This window comes from Schistocerca piceifrons, chromosome 6, assembly GCF_021461385.2.
Source record: "Schistocerca piceifrons isolate TAMUIC-IGC-003096 chromosome 6, iqSchPice1.1, whole genome shotgun sequence".
In the NCBI taxonomy this organism is placed as follows: domain Eukaryota; kingdom Metazoa; phylum Arthropoda; class Insecta; order Orthoptera; family Acrididae; genus Schistocerca; species Schistocerca piceifrons.
Window position 1 is genome coordinate 126,713,193 of NC_060143.1, and position 18,620 is coordinate 126,731,812.

The window sequence follows — 18,620 nt, forward strand, 5'->3', positions numbered from 1 at the left end:
ATGTGGCAAAGCACCAAGATGCACTTCTCAGCCGTTGTCGAGAACATCGACAGTTAAAAGAAACCGTTGCGGTGAAATACTCTCTACGATTAATGATTTTTTTTTTTTTTACAGCGTCGTGGCGCAGCGGTAAGCGCTCGGGTTCGTAATCCAAAGGTCGCCGGATCGAATCTCGCGCCATGCAATTTTTTTATTAATAGTTTTTTGTAATTCAAATATATATATATATATATATATATATATATATATATATATATATATATATATATATAAATTGCTTATGCATGTTGGTGTAGGCGGATCGCTCTCCAATTGTTCCGCCTCCATCTTTCCGTTTTTTTTTAACAGGGTGTACCAAAGCTCTCCCGTCCGCACTGATTTTCGACGATGTTATAAGTTGCGCTAGGGACCGCATCTACCTTCTTTCGAAGTTAGCAGGCAACTACGCTGTTATGCGGCGCCTCGTTTCGGCCCATTCAACATCTGTCCTCCAAGTGTAACGAGCGAGTAACGGAGTTTATATTTCATACCTGCCACAGCAAATTTGTTTTCGTGGGGTCTCTATTCTAATTCGAACGTTTGACTTACGCTATACGTATTCGTTTCGGAATATCGTTTCTACGTCTTCCGTTAACTATACGTGGTTAACATTATGAAGACAATTAATAACATTTGTGAAATATGTATATATATTTGAATTACAAAAAACAAATACTAAAAAATAAAAAGGTTGCATGGCGCGAGATTCGATCCGGTGACCTTCGGATTACGAACCCGAGCGCTTACCGCTGCGCCACGACGCTGTAGAAAATTGTTAATCGTAGAGAGTATTTCACCGCAACGGTCTCTTTTAACTCGATTTTCTCGACAACAGCTGAGAAGTGCATCTTGGTGCTTTGCCACATTACATCTCTGGCCATGGGCTTTTATTATGCGCAGTATGAATAGAATCTGAGTTTCACAGTTGGCGGCCTCCCCTTGTAAGTCTTGTTTGACCATACTCGAACAGAGGTCTCATGAAATTTGCTTAATGTTAAGATGTCTTATGTTGTTTGATGTACAAGCAGTGAAACGAAATCGTCTTTTTCTTATTAAGAAAAGAGAAAAAGGTAACCATAGCCTAATAGTCATTTTTGATTATTTTACCGCCTTTTACATCGTTGTTGATATTACTGTGATTTTGTCCATTGTTGCTTTTAAATGATTTTTTTAGTTTTATTTTATTTTATTTTTTGAGCTGAAGTTTTACTAATACGTGTCTTAAGTACCAAGGAATAATACCTTTAATTTAATGAAGATGGTGTTAATCTAATACCTGTACAAGTGGCCTAAAGGTTTTAGCGGAGTGCACATTTTAATAATATTGTCCTAATAATTTCAAAGCTCTCACAACAATCAAATTTTTCCCCATTACCGTGTTTCTGTAGACCAACACCAGTACTGTTTGTCTTCTGTGATGAGCAAAAACATTACGACCAGCTGCTCATTAAGACGTTGGCCGTTTGGCACGCAATACATTAGTGATTCCGCGTGGAATGAATCAGACAAGGCTTTGATAGATTTGCACAGGGACGATGCACCGTTTGTCTATGCACAGGCTATGCAGTTCCCATAAATTATGGGGTGAGGTGTCCGCCCCGCTGAATGGTCAGCGAGTCCGAATGCCATGCAGTGGGCCTGGGTTCGATTTCCTGCTGGGTCGGTAGATTTTCTCTGCTTGCGGACTGGAAAGTGTGTTGTCATTATAATTTCATCGTCATCGACACCGAAGTCGCTCAGTGTGTCGTCAACTGAAAAGATTTGCAACTCGGCAGCCGAACTACCCCAGGTGGTGACTTCCAGCCATCAATGCCATATGATCATTTCACTTTAATTTCATGAGCCAGCGGTTTGGGGGCGCAGAGATACCTCCCGAAAAAGTCCCAGATGTGTTCATCAGGTTCAGATCAGACGAATTTGGTTGCCAAGATATTAACGTGAATTCACTATCTTGCTCCTCAACCATTATAGCACGATTGTGGTCTTGTAGCACGGGAAGCTACCCTGTTGTAACATACTTTCGCTGTCAGGGAAGACATCAACCATGAAGGGACACAGGTGGTTCTCACTACTGTCCACGTAGGCTAAAGTTGTCATATTGTCTACAATTACTACTATAGGTCCCATGTACGCCCAGGTGAAAGTTCCCCATAGCATAATACCGCCACCTCATGCCTGTGTCCTTTGAGATGTGCATGTTTCGAGCAGTTGTTCACCTGAATGACGTGGTGTAACAAGTAATAAGGTTAATAGTGTGATGTGTCTGCCGCTGGTGGCCACAAGCAAACAGCACAAGTGTAGGAAACAAACGAAAGGTTATTGAACACAGTTTTCACAAAAATATCCTCTACAACGAAAAAAAAGAGAGGATGTTTCTTCAGTAAGCGAAACAAAAAAGTGATGGTTCGTAAATAACGGAGCCACTTTGACTTCTGGAATCACAAAGTAATTAAATAAGTGCTGTGATACTTGAATGAGTAACACTTGCACACAATCTTAAAGTCTTAAGAGCTTTACTTGAAAAACACTAAATTAAGTTTCTCTAGTCATACACTCTCCGTTGAGCAGAGTCTTGAAGAGCTAATAATTTTAGGTTAAAGTGGAAAAATAAGTTTCTCACTTTAGGTTTAAAACTAAAGTCCAAATAACAGTTTCAGTGAAGATGAGTAAACACTTGACAACTTCTGTGGTGTACTTCGCTGAAGAAGTATTGAGAGCCAACAGTAATGAAATATCTAAGTCCGACAAGAGCAGAAATTACCAGTCTGAAACTATCTTGCTAGCTAGAAGAAAAACAATACAGTTACACCAAGTCTTGACAAGTATGTCACTGATCACTTAGAGTCCTAGCTGAGAAGATGGTGTGTGTCCAGAAGTCCATGGCCTAGTCCTTGGAGTGGTGTAGTGGAGGTCTTCAGTTTGCTGACAACGACAGAACTGCAGTGTGGAGTTCACACACCACCCTAACTAGCCCATCATGTGGGCCTATTTTCGGTAAGTGACACGGCGGATGCATGAAGAGATGAGGTTTGTCATTAATCTCCGCTATGTACACTGCCTGATAGCCTGGCTGAAGCACTGTTGATGCCCTCTGCTCACTTGGCCACAGAGTTCCGGATTTGCAAAGTACCATGTTGTTTGGACTGTAAGGGTTGAGCTTGCTACACCCCCATGCCAAATAAGTTGTGCGTTGTGTTGTTGGCGCCCGATGTCCAAGGAACCACGGCCTGCCTCCCCCATCCCCCAAAACCATTCTGGGCGAGGAAGTGGTGCTCCAAGCGAAGTCTGCAGGTGATGACCAGCACCAACTGACCACGTGGCATAGTACGGGCCAGGTGTTGTAGGGCAAGTAGACCCCTGTGCTTGTTGTGGAAGTGGCAAGGACTTCTAACAGCTATGACTGAGTGGATGGTAAGGCTGCCCTGTGGCGGCTGCGAAGACTGCTAGTGAATGTACAAGCTGCCAAAAGCCAGTCTGTATGGAGACCATCTCACGTAAGTGACAGACTAGAGACACGGGGCATAAAAGCGGGGAAAAGGAAATGGAACAAAACTCATGAAAATGACGCGAAATCCCTAGGGATGACAATCTGTCATACGTAGGCACGTAGGATACAACTGCATTGTATGAAAGCATGTGGGAGGGAAAGTGTGGTGTGGAAGCATCTGGGGGGATAAGATGTAGTGCGAAAGCACCTCGAATAAAATGGCATTTTGCAGTAATAAGAGAAAAAAATGGAAATGAGCAGATGGCATCGTTGGCTGGGAGGCCCCTACTCGGGGAAGTTCGGTCACCAAGTGCAAGTCCTATTTCATTCAACGTCATACTGGGTGACTTGCGCGCCGGTGATGAAGATGGAATGATGATGTGGACAAAACAACACTGAGTCCCCGAGTGGAGAAAGTCCCCAACCCAGTCAGGAATCGAACCTGGGCCTGCTTGCATGGGAGGCGAGCACATTACCTCCCAGCTTAGCAGGCAGGTAGTTCAGAGAACACAGTGTTGTTTGGAAGCACTTGGAAGACATTCGGATGTTGAGTGCATAAATTAGGCACAGAAAGAAACAGAAATTTGTGAATTCACAAGCATTTCGCTCTCGCTGACTCTTGTCAGAACGAACCCTGTCGCCTAGAACCGCATGGCACAAACAGCGCAGAGTCACCATGAGATGGGGAAACTCACAGACGTCTATTGTCGCCTAAGCGCTGTAGTGTGCGAGTGAGACAGACGAGAACCTATGTCGTATGGAAACCCAACAGAAGCCCTTTGTGGCCAAGGAGATGTAGCAGTGTTAAATATGGCACACCTAAGATCGATCTTAAAGGGAAAAATTTATGGAAACTATTTAATTCTGTAGTAATGCAGGGAATGAAGCCACAGTAATTTTAATCTACCATCCTTCATAAATTTTCATGGTGATCGCAATAAAACTTGAATACTGATCATATGTTTAATACTTTAGGATTTACTGTTAGACAGAAATTCAGAAGTTTTGTGAGAAAGACCTCAATGCTAAAATCTGAACGCTTTAGTCGATCTTAACGATCGTCATTTCTTATACAAGCGCATCATTAAAATGACAAATGTTGTATGGCTCTGAGCACTATGGGACTTAACTTCTGAGGTCATCAGTCCCCTGGAACTTAGAACTACTTAAACCTAACTAACCTAAGGAGATCACACACATCCATGCCCGAGGCAGGATTCGAACCTGCGACCGTAGCGGTCGCGCGGCTCCAGGCTGTAGCGCCTAGAACCGCTCGGCCACTCGGCCGGCCAAATTTTGTAACTATCAACTCTGTACCTTCATTTGTTTAAAAGATATAGTAAATTTAAAGTATCAGTGTTTTCAGTTAAGCATCAGATCATTTCCTCCACACAAAACACACTGAACGATGACAGCGTGACACCTTATTGAATCATTAGGTAATAGAATACTTGTTGTAATGTTTAGTGCATAATACTTACTTTTGTTCTTTATTTATTTAACAGAAAGCACATTGGTGCGAGTGTACTGACAGTGACATTCAAAGTTAAGAAGAAAATTTTATTGGTTTTATGTAAAAGAATTTAAGTGAAGCGGTCAAGCTTTGATTATTTAAATATGTTAAAATGTAAAATAATATAGAATAAGCTGTAGCCAATAAGGTGGACGGCTTCACGAAAGGGATCTGCTCTAGCAAGTTGAGCGAGGATATTCGGAGCGCGGGAAACACGGCTGGGGACTGGCAGAGGGACAGTGCTGGTGCATTCACGAAAGCGGACAGTTCAGCTGGAGACATTAAAGGGTACAGTTCGGATTGAGACGCGAAAGCGGACAGTCGGTCTTTAGGCAGCTAGGAAGCGTTTTGTGATATCGCGGGACTTTGAGCGGTGAGCAGCCGCGCGCCTGGTGTGAACTCTTAACTTTTCGCGTAGATAACTTGTATTTCGCGATGAGATTGTGAATGATCGAACTGTGTCTATTGGATATGCGCTCGAGTGTAACACTAACTCTAAATACGACCTCTTTCGCTATTAGTTTGCTTTCTCAAAATGTTCAAATGTGTGCGACTTCTTAAGGAACCAAACTGCAGAGGTCATCGGTCCCTAGACTTACACTCTACTTAAGCTAGCTTAAACTAACCTATGCTAAGAACAACACACACAACCATGCCCGAGGGAGGATTCGAACCTCCGGCGGAAGGGACCGAGTTTGCTTTCTGAATAAACATTATTCTAACCAAATCGCAGCTGGGTGGCCTACATCATTTATGGATTGTTAATTTAGTTCCAGATACCATTCTTACTGTTATTATATGTTATGTTAACTTTGTATTTCGCAAACTTGCCATCAGCCAGACAATTTAACCAAAGGGTGACAACAGTCTAATTTAGGGCGTGTAATACGACACGTGCGGTTCAACCCCTAGACGAGTTTGAGCCAAAACATTTCGACGAAGAGGAACCGCATATGACCCCGAACATCTATGGGATGTTAGCTCGCAAAGTATGTACATGAAATAAGAAGACACTGGGTCAGGTGCGCATTTTGGGAACAAGCAGCAGGAGATCTTTAAGGCAGGGTAAAAAGAGACAAAGATGGCGGCACTGCGTCCAAAGGAAGAGACGGTCATGCTGTAGTCAGCTGGCTACAGACCCTGCTGGAGCGATATGAATGGTCGCGGTAAACAGCTGGCTTTGAGACGGCGCCCCTGAGGATGATCGCTTAGCGTGCCAGCTGAGAAGACGGTGTGCTGTCCTAAAGTCGATGGCCGCGTCCTTGTCGTGGGATTTTGGAGATCTTCAGGTTGTTAGCTGCGATGTAACTGCTGTCTGGAGCATGTGTGCCTTCGTAAATAGCCGCCTCACTGATCTGATGAAAACCTGTGGGCCTATTTTAGGCATGTAACGTGGTGGATGAATGAAGAGATGCGATATGTTAACGACCTTTACCATCACTATGTACCTTGCCTGGTGGTCTGGCCAGAGCGCTGTTGATGACCTCTGCTCATCTAGCTGTAGAGTCCTGAGGTTGTAAAGTACCTTGTTGTCTGCACTTCAGGGACTGAGATCGCTGCAGCCCACATGACAAATAAGCTGTGCGTGTTGCCATCGGCGCCTGATGTCTAGGATGCCATGCCTAATATCACCAAACAAGGTATCTCCACTGATCCAAAGCGCTATCTAGATGATCCTCTGCCCACTATAATCATAACTGACATCGTCTTTGGGTCAATGTGGGAACGTATGGGGGTCATCTGCTGCAGTGCCCCATAAACAACAGTGTGGGCCAAAACACTTGTGCCCACATCACCAGTATAATGTGTCATCACATCTGCTTCGGATCGCAGCCTATCCTGGTCAAGCCTCCGACCTCCATGTTCTGTAATAAGGCACGGACGTGTGACACTTTACTGTGCATTCATAGTTTTATTGTCCTGCAACAACTTTCCATAGGTGTTCATGACAGTCGCTTGTGTCAGTGGATTTCCCCCATTTATAGACTGCCCCATTGCTAGACTGATTTCCCATACGTCTCCGCTCTGACTATGTACTTACCACGCCACCTGGTCACAAGCTCCCAGGTGGCAATTAATCTCACGGTTGGGTAGTGGTTATAATTTTGTAGTTCATCAGTGCGTAAAGAGAACCGAGTGAATGCAAGAACAAGACGTCATCACTCCTATTTCGTTGAAACAATGAGCCACACATGTAGTCGTTATACACAGACTCTACGATCGTTAAGTCAGTGGCGATTTCAGATACACAGTAAACGCTCAATCCGTGGTAGAAACTGCCCAGCTCCCCATGTAGAAGAAGTTGAAAATTGATTTAGATGACGCGTACATCCGTTTACCTCTAGACGAAACCTGTAAGAAAATTATGATTATTAATTCACCTTTTAGCATCTATCAGTACAATTACTTACTATTCGGAACTGAAAGTGCTCCTGTGAGCATTGTTTAGAGCAATTAATGCAGTCTAAAGGGTGTATCAAAAAGAACGCCGAATTTGAAAATCCCGTTATTTTTAGTTATTGTTGCTGGGGACATTGTTTTTCATGTTTCCTGATAAGTGATCATTGAGGTTGTGTTTTGACACAGTGCTTTTGTCTCTCAGGCAGTGTAGAGTTCCGGCATGGGAAAATACAGTACGGAACAGCGAGTGTTGATTGTGAAAACTCACTACATCATGGTGAAAGTTTTGGAAACTCTTATTCTTGGACATGCCAATGCCCCAAATGAATCCACTATTCGTAGTTTGATCAAGAAATTTGAAGAAACAAGTTAAACAGTAGACATCAAAAGCCCTGGACGCCCTGGAAGTGGCTGGAGTGTGGAAAATGTTGTTGCTGTGGTTATTCTATTAATGTGAGTCCGGGAAAGTCATATCGCCGTCATGCTAAAAAATGCGCTGTGTCCAGTAACAATGCACAGGATCTTAACAAAACTTTTACACTTCCACCCGTACAGAGTTCAATTAACATAGGAACTTAGACCAGCGGATCATGGAAAACGACATCAATTTGTGCAATAGATGCCGGAAAAGGAACGAGGGAGCCGAGTCGTGGTTTCACAAAGCAGATCATTTTCTCAGATGATGCTCACTTCCATTTAAACAGCTCTGTGGACAAGCGTAACTGCCGAATATAGGGATCAGAGAACCCATGAGAAATTCACGAAAAAGGCATGCATTCTCAGTGAGTTAGGTTATGGTTTGGTATGCGCTTAATAGGTCCTTACTTTTTTGAAGAACAAGGAAGCGCTGTCACGGATATTGGAGTTCCTTATCTCGTGATGCACATTGCTTTCGCTTGGTTCCGTTTGCATCAAATGAACACTGAGAATTTATGGTTCCAACAAGACGGCGCAACTTGCCACACTTAAGGAGACCTGTTTTGTGAGAAGTTCCCAGACAAGCTAATCTCGTTACGCAGAGACCAAACCTACCCACCTCGGTCTTCTGACCTGACGCTTTGTGATTTTTTTTCTACGAGCACACCCTAAGTCACAAGTTTACCCGAATAAACCCTTTAATCTGTTGGGACTCAAACAAGAAAGTCGACATGTCCTCCACGAAGCTGATTGGGAAATGTGTGAACGGGTGATGGAAATCATAGTTGTGCGACTGGATTCGTGATTTTCTGTCAGAATGGTCACGGTTCTACTACGAACTCGAGTACAAATCAAGTAACATCTGGCTTTCCCCAAGGAAGTGTTATAGGTCCACTACCGTTCGTGATGTACATAAACAATTTTGGAGACAGTTGGAATAGCACTCTTACATTTTGTGCAGCAAGCTGTCATTATTTAGCATCTTATAAAATCATCAGATGATCGGAACAAATTGCAAAACTATTTAGGCCAGATACCCGTATGGTGAAAAAATGACAATTGACTCTAAAGAATGAAAAGTGCGCAGTCATCCACATGAGTACCAAAAGGAATTCGCTTAATTCCGGATACGATAAATCACAGAAATCCAAAGGCTGTAAATTCAACTACTTAGGGATTACAATTGCAAATAACTTAAATGGAACGATCACATAGATTACATTGTGAGCAAAGCAAACCAGAGACTACCGGTTATTGGCGGAACACTGAGAAAATGCAGCAGGTTTACTAAACAGACTGTCTACGCTATGCTTGTACGTCCTCTTCTGGAACATTGCTGTGCGGTGTGGGATCCGCGCTGGATAGGATCGACGAAGGACATCGAAAAAGTTCAAAGAAGGGAAGCTCGTTTTGTACTATCGTGAAATAGGGGAGAGAGCGCCACGGATATTATACGTGAATTATGGCGGCATCCGTTGAAACGCAGTTGTTTTCCATTGCGGCAGGATCTTTTCCCGAAATTTCAGCCATCAACTTTCTTCTCTAGTGTGTGAAAATATTTTGTTGGCGCCCACCTAAACAGGGAGGAATGATCATAATGAAATGAGAGAAATCATAGGTCGCACTGAAAGATTTAAGTGTTCACTTTTGCCGCACGTTGTTAGAGTGTGCAACGGTTGGGAAACAGTTTGAAGGTGGTTCGATGAAACCTCCGCCAGGCACTTAATTGTGAACTGCAGAGTATTCATGTAGATGTAGATATAGATGTAGGGCTAGTAGGGGTGGGGATGGTGCTATGCCGGATATTGTGTTTCGCGTTTAAATCTCAACATGTCTTGAAGAGAATGATGCGTTTTGTTTTCTTCTTTCTAATAAATAAATTCGGTTTATAGTAATTCAAACTGGGCGTTGTTTCTGACACACCCTTTCCTATTCGCTGTGTTAACTAGCTCCATGACAATCGTAATTTGTTGACCTGTTCAGACAACTGGCAAGCTACCTGCCCTAACCGTCTGAAAAAAGCTGCAATAATTTATAGGCGAAGTCAGTTAGTACAGAGAATTCATACGCGAAATTTCACAATTTGTCATTCTTGGAAATCTCAGGGAAAAAGTGTCAAATGTGTGTGGTCTCAGGTATGTCAGATAGGGAGTTTTTTACTAAAAAGTTGTTTATAATTAGCCCCTTGTCTATTCATGTGTAACTCAAAGAATCACACAAAATGAATATAGCTTAGAGCTGTGTTTTTCAACCTGTGGGTCGCCACACCCTGGGGGGGTGGGGGGTGGGGGGGTGGGGGGATGGGGGGGGGTCGCAAAGCCTTGTTCAGAAGGTCGCGATCGCGGGAGAAAGCAGTTGCAGTATGGGTGGTAACGTATGTTTCATGGTGGGCTGCACAGATCTTCTGAGAAACCTGTCTATTTTATGCTCGCTCAGAGCGAAGCGCTAAGACAATAATCACGTCCATACTTGCTGGCGTACTGTGGCAACTGATTGCAGTGACCGGAAACGCTCGACTATGCCCCGGCTGACCCCTTCTCACCCCCACGCCTCTACCGCGACAAAGAATATTATATCTCTGCCCACAAAGCATTGCAACCTCTTTTCATATTGCTTTCTTGATCAGTATAGTATCAATAGAAAGAAAATTAAATACGTGGCCTTTGAAATCGCTGAAATACTTTTATTATGGTTCTGGGTGTCGCCAGAATATTTTTACTCGGAAAGGGGTCGTGTGTTCAAAAAGGTTGAAAAATACTGGCTTATAGCAACAGGATCAGGGAGCTATATTCCACCCCTGGTCGGTAGGGCTTGTTTTAGTACATTGGCATCTAGAAAGTGTTAGCAATAGCATTTAAAGAACCAAGAGATGGTCGTTTCTCAGTCAGCTCTCAACGATATGGTTGTTTAAATTGCTGATCTCAAAAGTAGGAGGTAGATGTTTCCGTGAGCACCAGCAGTGATTTCCTGACGACTTTCTTCAGCGATGATTCCATGAACATCTCTTGTATTTTCATACCTTTGAAGCAAAGTTACTAGTTGTCAAGCGCAAACTACACATAGGCTATATATGGACAAGAATGCATTCTAGAATTTAAAATGTGATGCTGACATGTGAAACAATCTGGTTTTCTTAACACGTATGGATGCCTATTCTTGGTCATACAGCTCCCCCATTTTGTGCCGTGAAGCTGCTCTCAAGCGAGAGTTTGCAAAAATAGCTGGAGATACTTTGCTGCCTACACATGAGGACATTCCTGTACTCAGTAAAAACAGACTTTGCTCCCGTCACCCACCTCTACAATGTGCGAAATCTCTGGTCGACACCGTAACAACAATGGCAGACCGATGAACAGAAATATGGCAGAACGGCTGAAGATGCTCTGCATCTCGACCGGGTCACCAAGGTTTGAAGTTCATCACAGGATCTGGTCCACACTCATCAGAATAAGGCAAATAGTGGAAGATGTGTTGACTCAATGTACGAGGGTCATCTAGTAAGTAATGCCAAACACGTTTTTCTCAGAACATATTTATTGTTAAGAGTCAGAATTTGGTGACAATATACATCAACATGTCTTGTCCATGTCCTATTATTCTACGTAGTCTCGATCATGTTCTATGGCCGTGCGCCAACGTTGTGGAAGAGCATATATTCCCTGCTAGTAAAAGTTCTTGTCCTGTAGGCGCAGCCAGTTTTCACTGCATGACTACTCTCGTCATCTTCAAAGTGTGTTTCCTGTAGTGAATCTTTAAGCGCCCCAAAGAGATCGAAGTCCAAGGGTGCCAGGTATGCATTGTAGGGTGGATAAGGCAATGATGTCCAGCCAAATTTGGCGATGTGTTCCCAGGTTACCACACTTGTTTGTGGGCGTGCATTATCGTGTTGGAGCAAGATTTTTCCTGGGTACTTGTCCGATAGAACACGTCGGAAGCGGTTCTTCAGTTTATTTAGAGTCTTCACGTACGCTTTACCATTGTTGGTTGACACTCCTGGTATCACATTCACGAGAATAACGCCATCACAATGCCAGAAGACCATCGCCATAACATTTCCGGCAGAGGGGGTTGTCTTGAATTTCTTCTTTTGTGGAGAAGGAGGATGATGCCACTTCATGGACTGCCTTTTTGTTTCCGGCGCAATATGATGCACCCAGCTTTCGTCCCCCATAACGATCCGTGACAGAAAGGGCTCTCCGTCGGTCTCAAAATGCTCCAAAGATTCAGATTAAATGACATTTCTTTGAATCTTGTGGTCTGCTGTGCGCATTCGTGGAACCCGTCGTGAGCACCTCTTTGAATAGCCGAGAGTCTCGATCATTGCAGACGCACTTCCAATGCTGACCGACGACTGTAGAGCCAGTTGTCGAGTTGTGATGCGCCGGTCGGCACGAATAATGAAATCCGCACTATTCAGCATGTCTGGAGCAGTGGCTCAGACAGGACGACCCGAGCGTGGCTGATGGCTGATCATGGAGCTCTGTTTCTGCATTTCCTGAGGCTGTAACTTTCTTTACCCATCGCCCAACTGTACTCCTATCAACTGCAGCATCGCCATACACTGCACACAAACGTTTATGGATGTTCACCACCTTTTCTTTTTCTTCATTCCACAAGGATTCAATAACAGCATGCTGCTTGTAACGTGAGTCGTATGCAACGCCATTTTGACGCTGTACTACGGCCCTGCCATCTGCCAGAACGATACGAAGCTTCACCGCCGCACAGAAAAAAACATCAAATGTGAAGCATCAACAAGGACGTTTGTCTGTGTATATTAATGGCTTTTTAAGAAAATGTGGGGCATTAATTATTTAACGACCCTCGTACGTATGGGAATTGACGACATCACCCAGCTGTGACTGGGGTGCAGAACGACAAACTATTCAGCATATCACACACACGTGCCCAAATCGATCCGAAGGAGTTCCTGTTAGCAACTAGGGCATAAGCTGTGTGTATTCAGCAGCTGAACATAAACCTGTGATCTTTTGTTCTTTCTAAATATTGTAAATGTAATCAACACAACTTTCTTTCTGTGTGGTAAATACCTGTGTAAGTATTTTTAAAGGGAAACCGTTTCCTTGTATGATATGATGCTAGCCATACGCTAAAAACATTAATAACGTCTCTCAAGTTTTAGGCATAAATTTCAGATTTAATGTACAATAATAGCACACAGCAAACAGTTATAAACACTGTCAAGAAAAGAGGGCTTTTAAGATATACGAAATAGTTTTGAATCAGTCATTTCATGAAAGAGGTCCTACTATGTAATTTCCGACAACCAATTGTTGAATTACACTGTTTCAGATTAAAATTCAATAGGCGATGAAACTTCCTGGCAGATTAAAACGGTGAGCCGGACCGAGACTCGAACTCGGGACCTTTGCCTTTCGCGGGCGAGTGCTCTGCCAACTGAGCTACCCAAGCACGACTCACGCCCCGTACTCATAACCTTACTTCTCAAGCACGACTCACGCCCCGTACTCACAGCCTTACTTCTGCCAGTACCTCGTCTCCTACCTTCCAAACTTTATAGAAGCTCTCCTGCGAAGCTTGCAGAACTAGCACTCCTGGAAGAAAGGATATTGCGGAGACATGGCTTAGCCACAGCCTGGGGGAAACATCCCCCAGGCTGTGGCTAAGCCATGTCTCCGCAGTATCCTTTCTTCCAGGAGTGCTAGTTCTGGGGGAAACATCCCCCAGGCTGTGGCTAAGCCATGTCTCCGCAATATCCTTTCTTCCAGGAGTGCTAGTTCTGCAAGGTTCGCAGGAGAGCTTCTGTAAAGTTTGGAAGGTAGGAGATGAGGTACTGGCAGAAGTAAGGCTGTGAGTACGGGGTGTGAGACGTGCTTGGGGAGCTCAGTTGGCAGAGCACTTGCTCGCGAAAGTCAAAGGTCTCGAGTTCGAGTCTCGGTCCGGCACACCGTTTTAATCTGCCAGGAAGTTTCATATCAGCGCACACTCCGCTGCAGAGTGAAAATCTCATTCGGGAAACATCCCCCAGGCTGTGGCTAAGCCATGTCTCCGCAATATCCTTTCTTCCAGGAGTGCTAGCTCTGCAAGGTTCGCAGGAGAGCTTCTGTAAAGTTTGGAAGGTAGGAGACGAGGTACTGGCAGAAGTAAGGCTGTGAGTAGGGGGCGTGAGTCGTGCTTGGGTAGCTCAGTTGGCAGAGCACTTGCCCGCGAAAGGCAAAGGTCCCGAGTTCGAGTCTCGGTCCGGCACACCGTTTTAATCTGCCAGGAAGTTTCATATCAGCGCACACTCCGCTGCAGAGTGAAAATCTCATTCGGGAAACATCCCCCAGGCTGTGGCTAAGCCATGTCTCCGCAATATCCTTTCTTCCAGGAGTGCTAGTTCTGCAAGGTTCGCAGGAGAGCTTCTGTAATGTTTGGAAGGTAGGAGATGAGGTACTGGCAGAAGTAAGGCTGTGAGTACGGGGCGTGAGACGTGCTTGGGGAGCTCAGTTGGCAGAGCACTTGCTCGCGAAAGTCAAAGGTCTCGAGTTCGAGTCTCGGTCCGGCACACCGTTTTAATCTGCCAGGAAGTTTCATATCAGCGCACACTCCGCTGCAGAGTGAAAATCTCATTCGGGAAACATCCCCCAGGCTGTGGCTAAGCCATGTCTCCGCAATATCCTTTCTTCCAGGAGTGCTAGCTCTGCAAGGTTCGCAGGAGAGCTTCTGTAAAGTTTGGAAGGTAGGAGACGAGGTACTGGCAGAAGTAAGGCTGTGAGTAGGGGGCGTGAGTCGTGCTTGGGTAGCTCAGTTGGCAGAGCACTTGCCCGCGAAGGGCAAAGGTCCCGAGTTCGAGTCTCGGTCCGGCACACCGTTTTAATCTGCCAGGAAGTTTCATATCAGCTCACACTCCGCTGCAGAGTGGAAATCTCATTCTCAATAGGCGATGTTATAAATAAGGATGCTTTTGTAGTGATAGATACCATAGTCTCACTCCATCCATACGTTATATTTCACGAAGGACCGACACTGACTACAACTGAATTGTGGGGATGAAATGTATTTAGTTTGTATAGAAGTAGTTTTCTTGGAATTTTGAAGTAGAAACCTGGCCCTGTAACTATTATAATTATCACTGTTGGAATTCTAGACCTCTTTGGAAATGCACGATATATATAACTGAACCTATAGTATATATGTATTGTATTATTGTTCTGTGTTTTTACATCGGACACAAACACATTAACGATACACCTCCATGCACTGCGCAAAGTGTGAGCCCTAGGCTTACGAATTACGACGCATTATTTCTATCCGTAGAAACACAGGAGCACCGTCCGGTTTTGCTTTGTTCACCCTTCAGAGACTTCTCATTTCCGCAGTCACAGATATTTGATTTCTCTTTTCATTACACCGCATCACGGGTATCACAGTTCTCAAATAAGACAACGAAATTAACTGCGTTCTTCTTTAACGGACGAGATGCGACCCAATCTTACTGCGTCGTTGTGGAGTGAACGGTTGCGGAACCAATGAAGTCGATCCCCGCCGTTGGCAGCTCCATAAACAGGGCCATTGCCGAGGGCCTCGCTTATCTCAATAAACCGTGATTATTCTGGGGTTGAGAAGCGCGTGAGAAGATTCACGTTGGAGAGTGGATTCAGGGAGTTGTCTAAATGGAATTACGTTACTAATGGCAACATTTTTGTGATAAAGGGGTTCTACGTCGTTAAAATGTGACATTATTCATTTGAATTAATTTATTCGCCTAGAAACTGACGTAAGACACTTGTATCTTAGAATGGAAGGTTGTGTTAATTATGAAGTTCATCCCAGTTCTCCTCGCGAATTTACACAGGTTCTTCACTCTCTGTGAAAATGGGTGAAATTTTAATCAGGGCTAAGTAGCTGTGAAAGTAAAGCATCTGTCGCTGAGACAACCCCTGCTTGATTTAGAGAGTGGGAAAAATTACAAAATAAATTGAAATATTAATTATGTGTAGTTACTATATAGGGAGCAGCCAAAACGTGGGGATATATTTACTAGGAACACACTTTGTGAATGTATCTGTCAATTATCATGTTCAGAAGAAGACTTTCTACAACTCTGCAGCATTATCCCTCAAAACATCAAGGAGTTACAGCATACTGATATTTTTTTGTTTTTGCTTAGTTTTGGGTAGCTCACTTCGAGATTTGAGATCCCAAACAGCAATCACAGAAAAAAAGTAAAGATCAGACTGTGGTAAGATGATATTTGTTGACAAGAAATTAATAAAAAATACTTTGTTTATGTGGACAGTGTGTCAAGGGCTGTGCCTGATTATATGATACCTAAAAAATTATTAGTTTACTTCTTTAGCCACTATTTCACATATTAATAACTGAAACGTCATCAGATGGCCTTCAAAGTTATTATACCATGGAATGATATGTGGCACGCACATGTGTCATGTAGTGGCAGAGAGAAATGTGACAAGAAGTTTATGTGTCATTTTGCACTAGTAAAAAAACTATTAGGGTTATCCACAACACTGAAGATGTTTAGACATTAACAGGAAAGTTCAGCAACAGCTAGTGACATTAATGTAAGAACAGAACCGTAAAAATAAGACTGCATGGGATAGATTACATATCTATTACGTGTATAAAATCTAGTGTATGTGTGTATGTCTGGGATCTTCTCCCACATCCCTTGACTAGTTCCAACCAGATGTGGCACAGAAACATCTGGCTTCATGAGTATCAGCACTGTATTGTTTATAGATTCCTATTTCCAACAGGAGTGGAATTATGGGCAAAAATCCTTTTTTTTTTCATCCTCCGGCGAATAGGCTGCTCTTCACAACCTGCCCAGTCAGCCTTCTCTTCAGGGCAGCATACACATCAGGGGCAAGAAATCGCTTTCTGGGTTCCAAGGCGTAGGCTGCCCTGCATGAGATGCATGTTGTGAGAGTACTATCGACATGCTTTATTGAACTATTTTACAAAGACTACACTTGTGTTGATGAACATGGGTGGGGAGTGGTTGAGATGGATAGAGTAGGTGATGGACAGAGTGAGGAAGAGGGGGGAAATGGAAAGAGTGTGGGGAGCAGCAGGAGATGCACAACAGAGGTGAAAGGTGTAGAGGTGTGGTGAGCAAGTGGAAAAGGAAGAGGGGGGCAGATATGGGAAGAGTAAGGGGATGAAGAAGATATTTTCACAGAGAGGGGATGGAGGAAATGGGAAAAAGAGAAGGGATTGAGGGATTGAGGAAATGAGGAAATGAAGAGTCAGAGATGGTGGGGAGAAGGAGATAGACAGATAGATGAGGTAGACAGACAGAGAGAGGAAGAGGTGGACACAAGGAGGGAGAGGACAAGGTATGTTATATATATATATATATATATATATATATATATATATATATATATATATATATATATATATGGAATGCATGTCCACAAAGCCATAGTGGAAAGGCTATAAAAATCGTCCTACTCCGAAACTCAGCTTGCCCTTTTCTCACGCGATGTACTGGCAACAATGGATGAAGGGTAACAGACAAATTCCATACTTCTGGACTTCCAAAAGCATTTGATATGGTGCCCATTTGCAGCCTATCAACGAAGGTACAAGCATATGGAATAAGGTCACAGGCAAGGGAGTGGTCGAAGACTTGTTAACTAATGTAACCCAGTGTGTTGTCCTCGACAGCGAATATTCATGAGAGATAAGGTTATCGTCAGCAGTGCCCCTGAGAAGTGTGATAACACCGCGATTCTTCCCTATATACAAACACGCTTTGGCAAACAGGATGGGCAGCAATCTGTAGTTGTTTGGTGATGATGCAGTGGTGTACGGTGAGGTGTTGAGTGACTGTAGGAAGATACAAGAAGAGTTGGACAAAATTTCTAATTGGTGTGATGAATGGCAGCCACATCTAAATGTGGAAAAATGTGAGTTAATGCGGATGAATAGGGAGAACAAACGTTTAACGTTCGGTTAAAGTAATACTAGTGTCGTGTTTGACAGAGGTCGTTTAAACATACGGGCGTGACGTTGCAAAGCGATACGAAATGGAACGAGCACGTGAGAATTGTGATAGAGAAAGCGAATGGTTGACTTCAGTTTATTGGGAGAATTCTAGGAAAGAGTGGTTCTCCTGTAAAGGAGACCGCATGTAGGACAGTGGTGTGACCTATTCTTGAGTACTGCTCGGGTCTTTGGGATCCATACCAGGTCGGATTGAGGAAGACATAGAAGCAGTTCAGAAACGGGTAGCTGGATTTGCTACCAGTAGGTTCGAACAACACGTGTTACGGAGATGCTTTGGAAACTCAAATGGGAATCCCAAGAGGCAAGACGACGGCTATTTTGGAGAAACACTATTGAGAAAGTTTAGAGAACGCGAAGGTGAATGCTGAAAGATTCTACTACCGCCAACATACATTAAGCGTAAGGACCATGAAGATAAGATCCGAAAATTAGGGCTAATATGGAGCCAAATAGGCAGTGGTTTTTCCCTCGCTCTATTTGTGAATGGAACAGGGAAGAAAATGACTAGTAGTGGTACAGGGTACTCTCTGCCAAGCACGCTACGGTGGCTTGTGGAGTATAAGTGTAGATATAGATCATCATCATCTTCCTTTCAAGGATTAGGCGACTTGTTTCGAACTCACAGAGATAATCATTTTCACTTTTTCGAGGTCTTCCAAAATCTGTTTTCACATTCGGCTTGTAGTTCAGGATCTTCTGAGGAATTCTGTGACCTGCAATTCTCAAGAGGTCTCCAATCTTCACAATATTTTTGCATTTTTT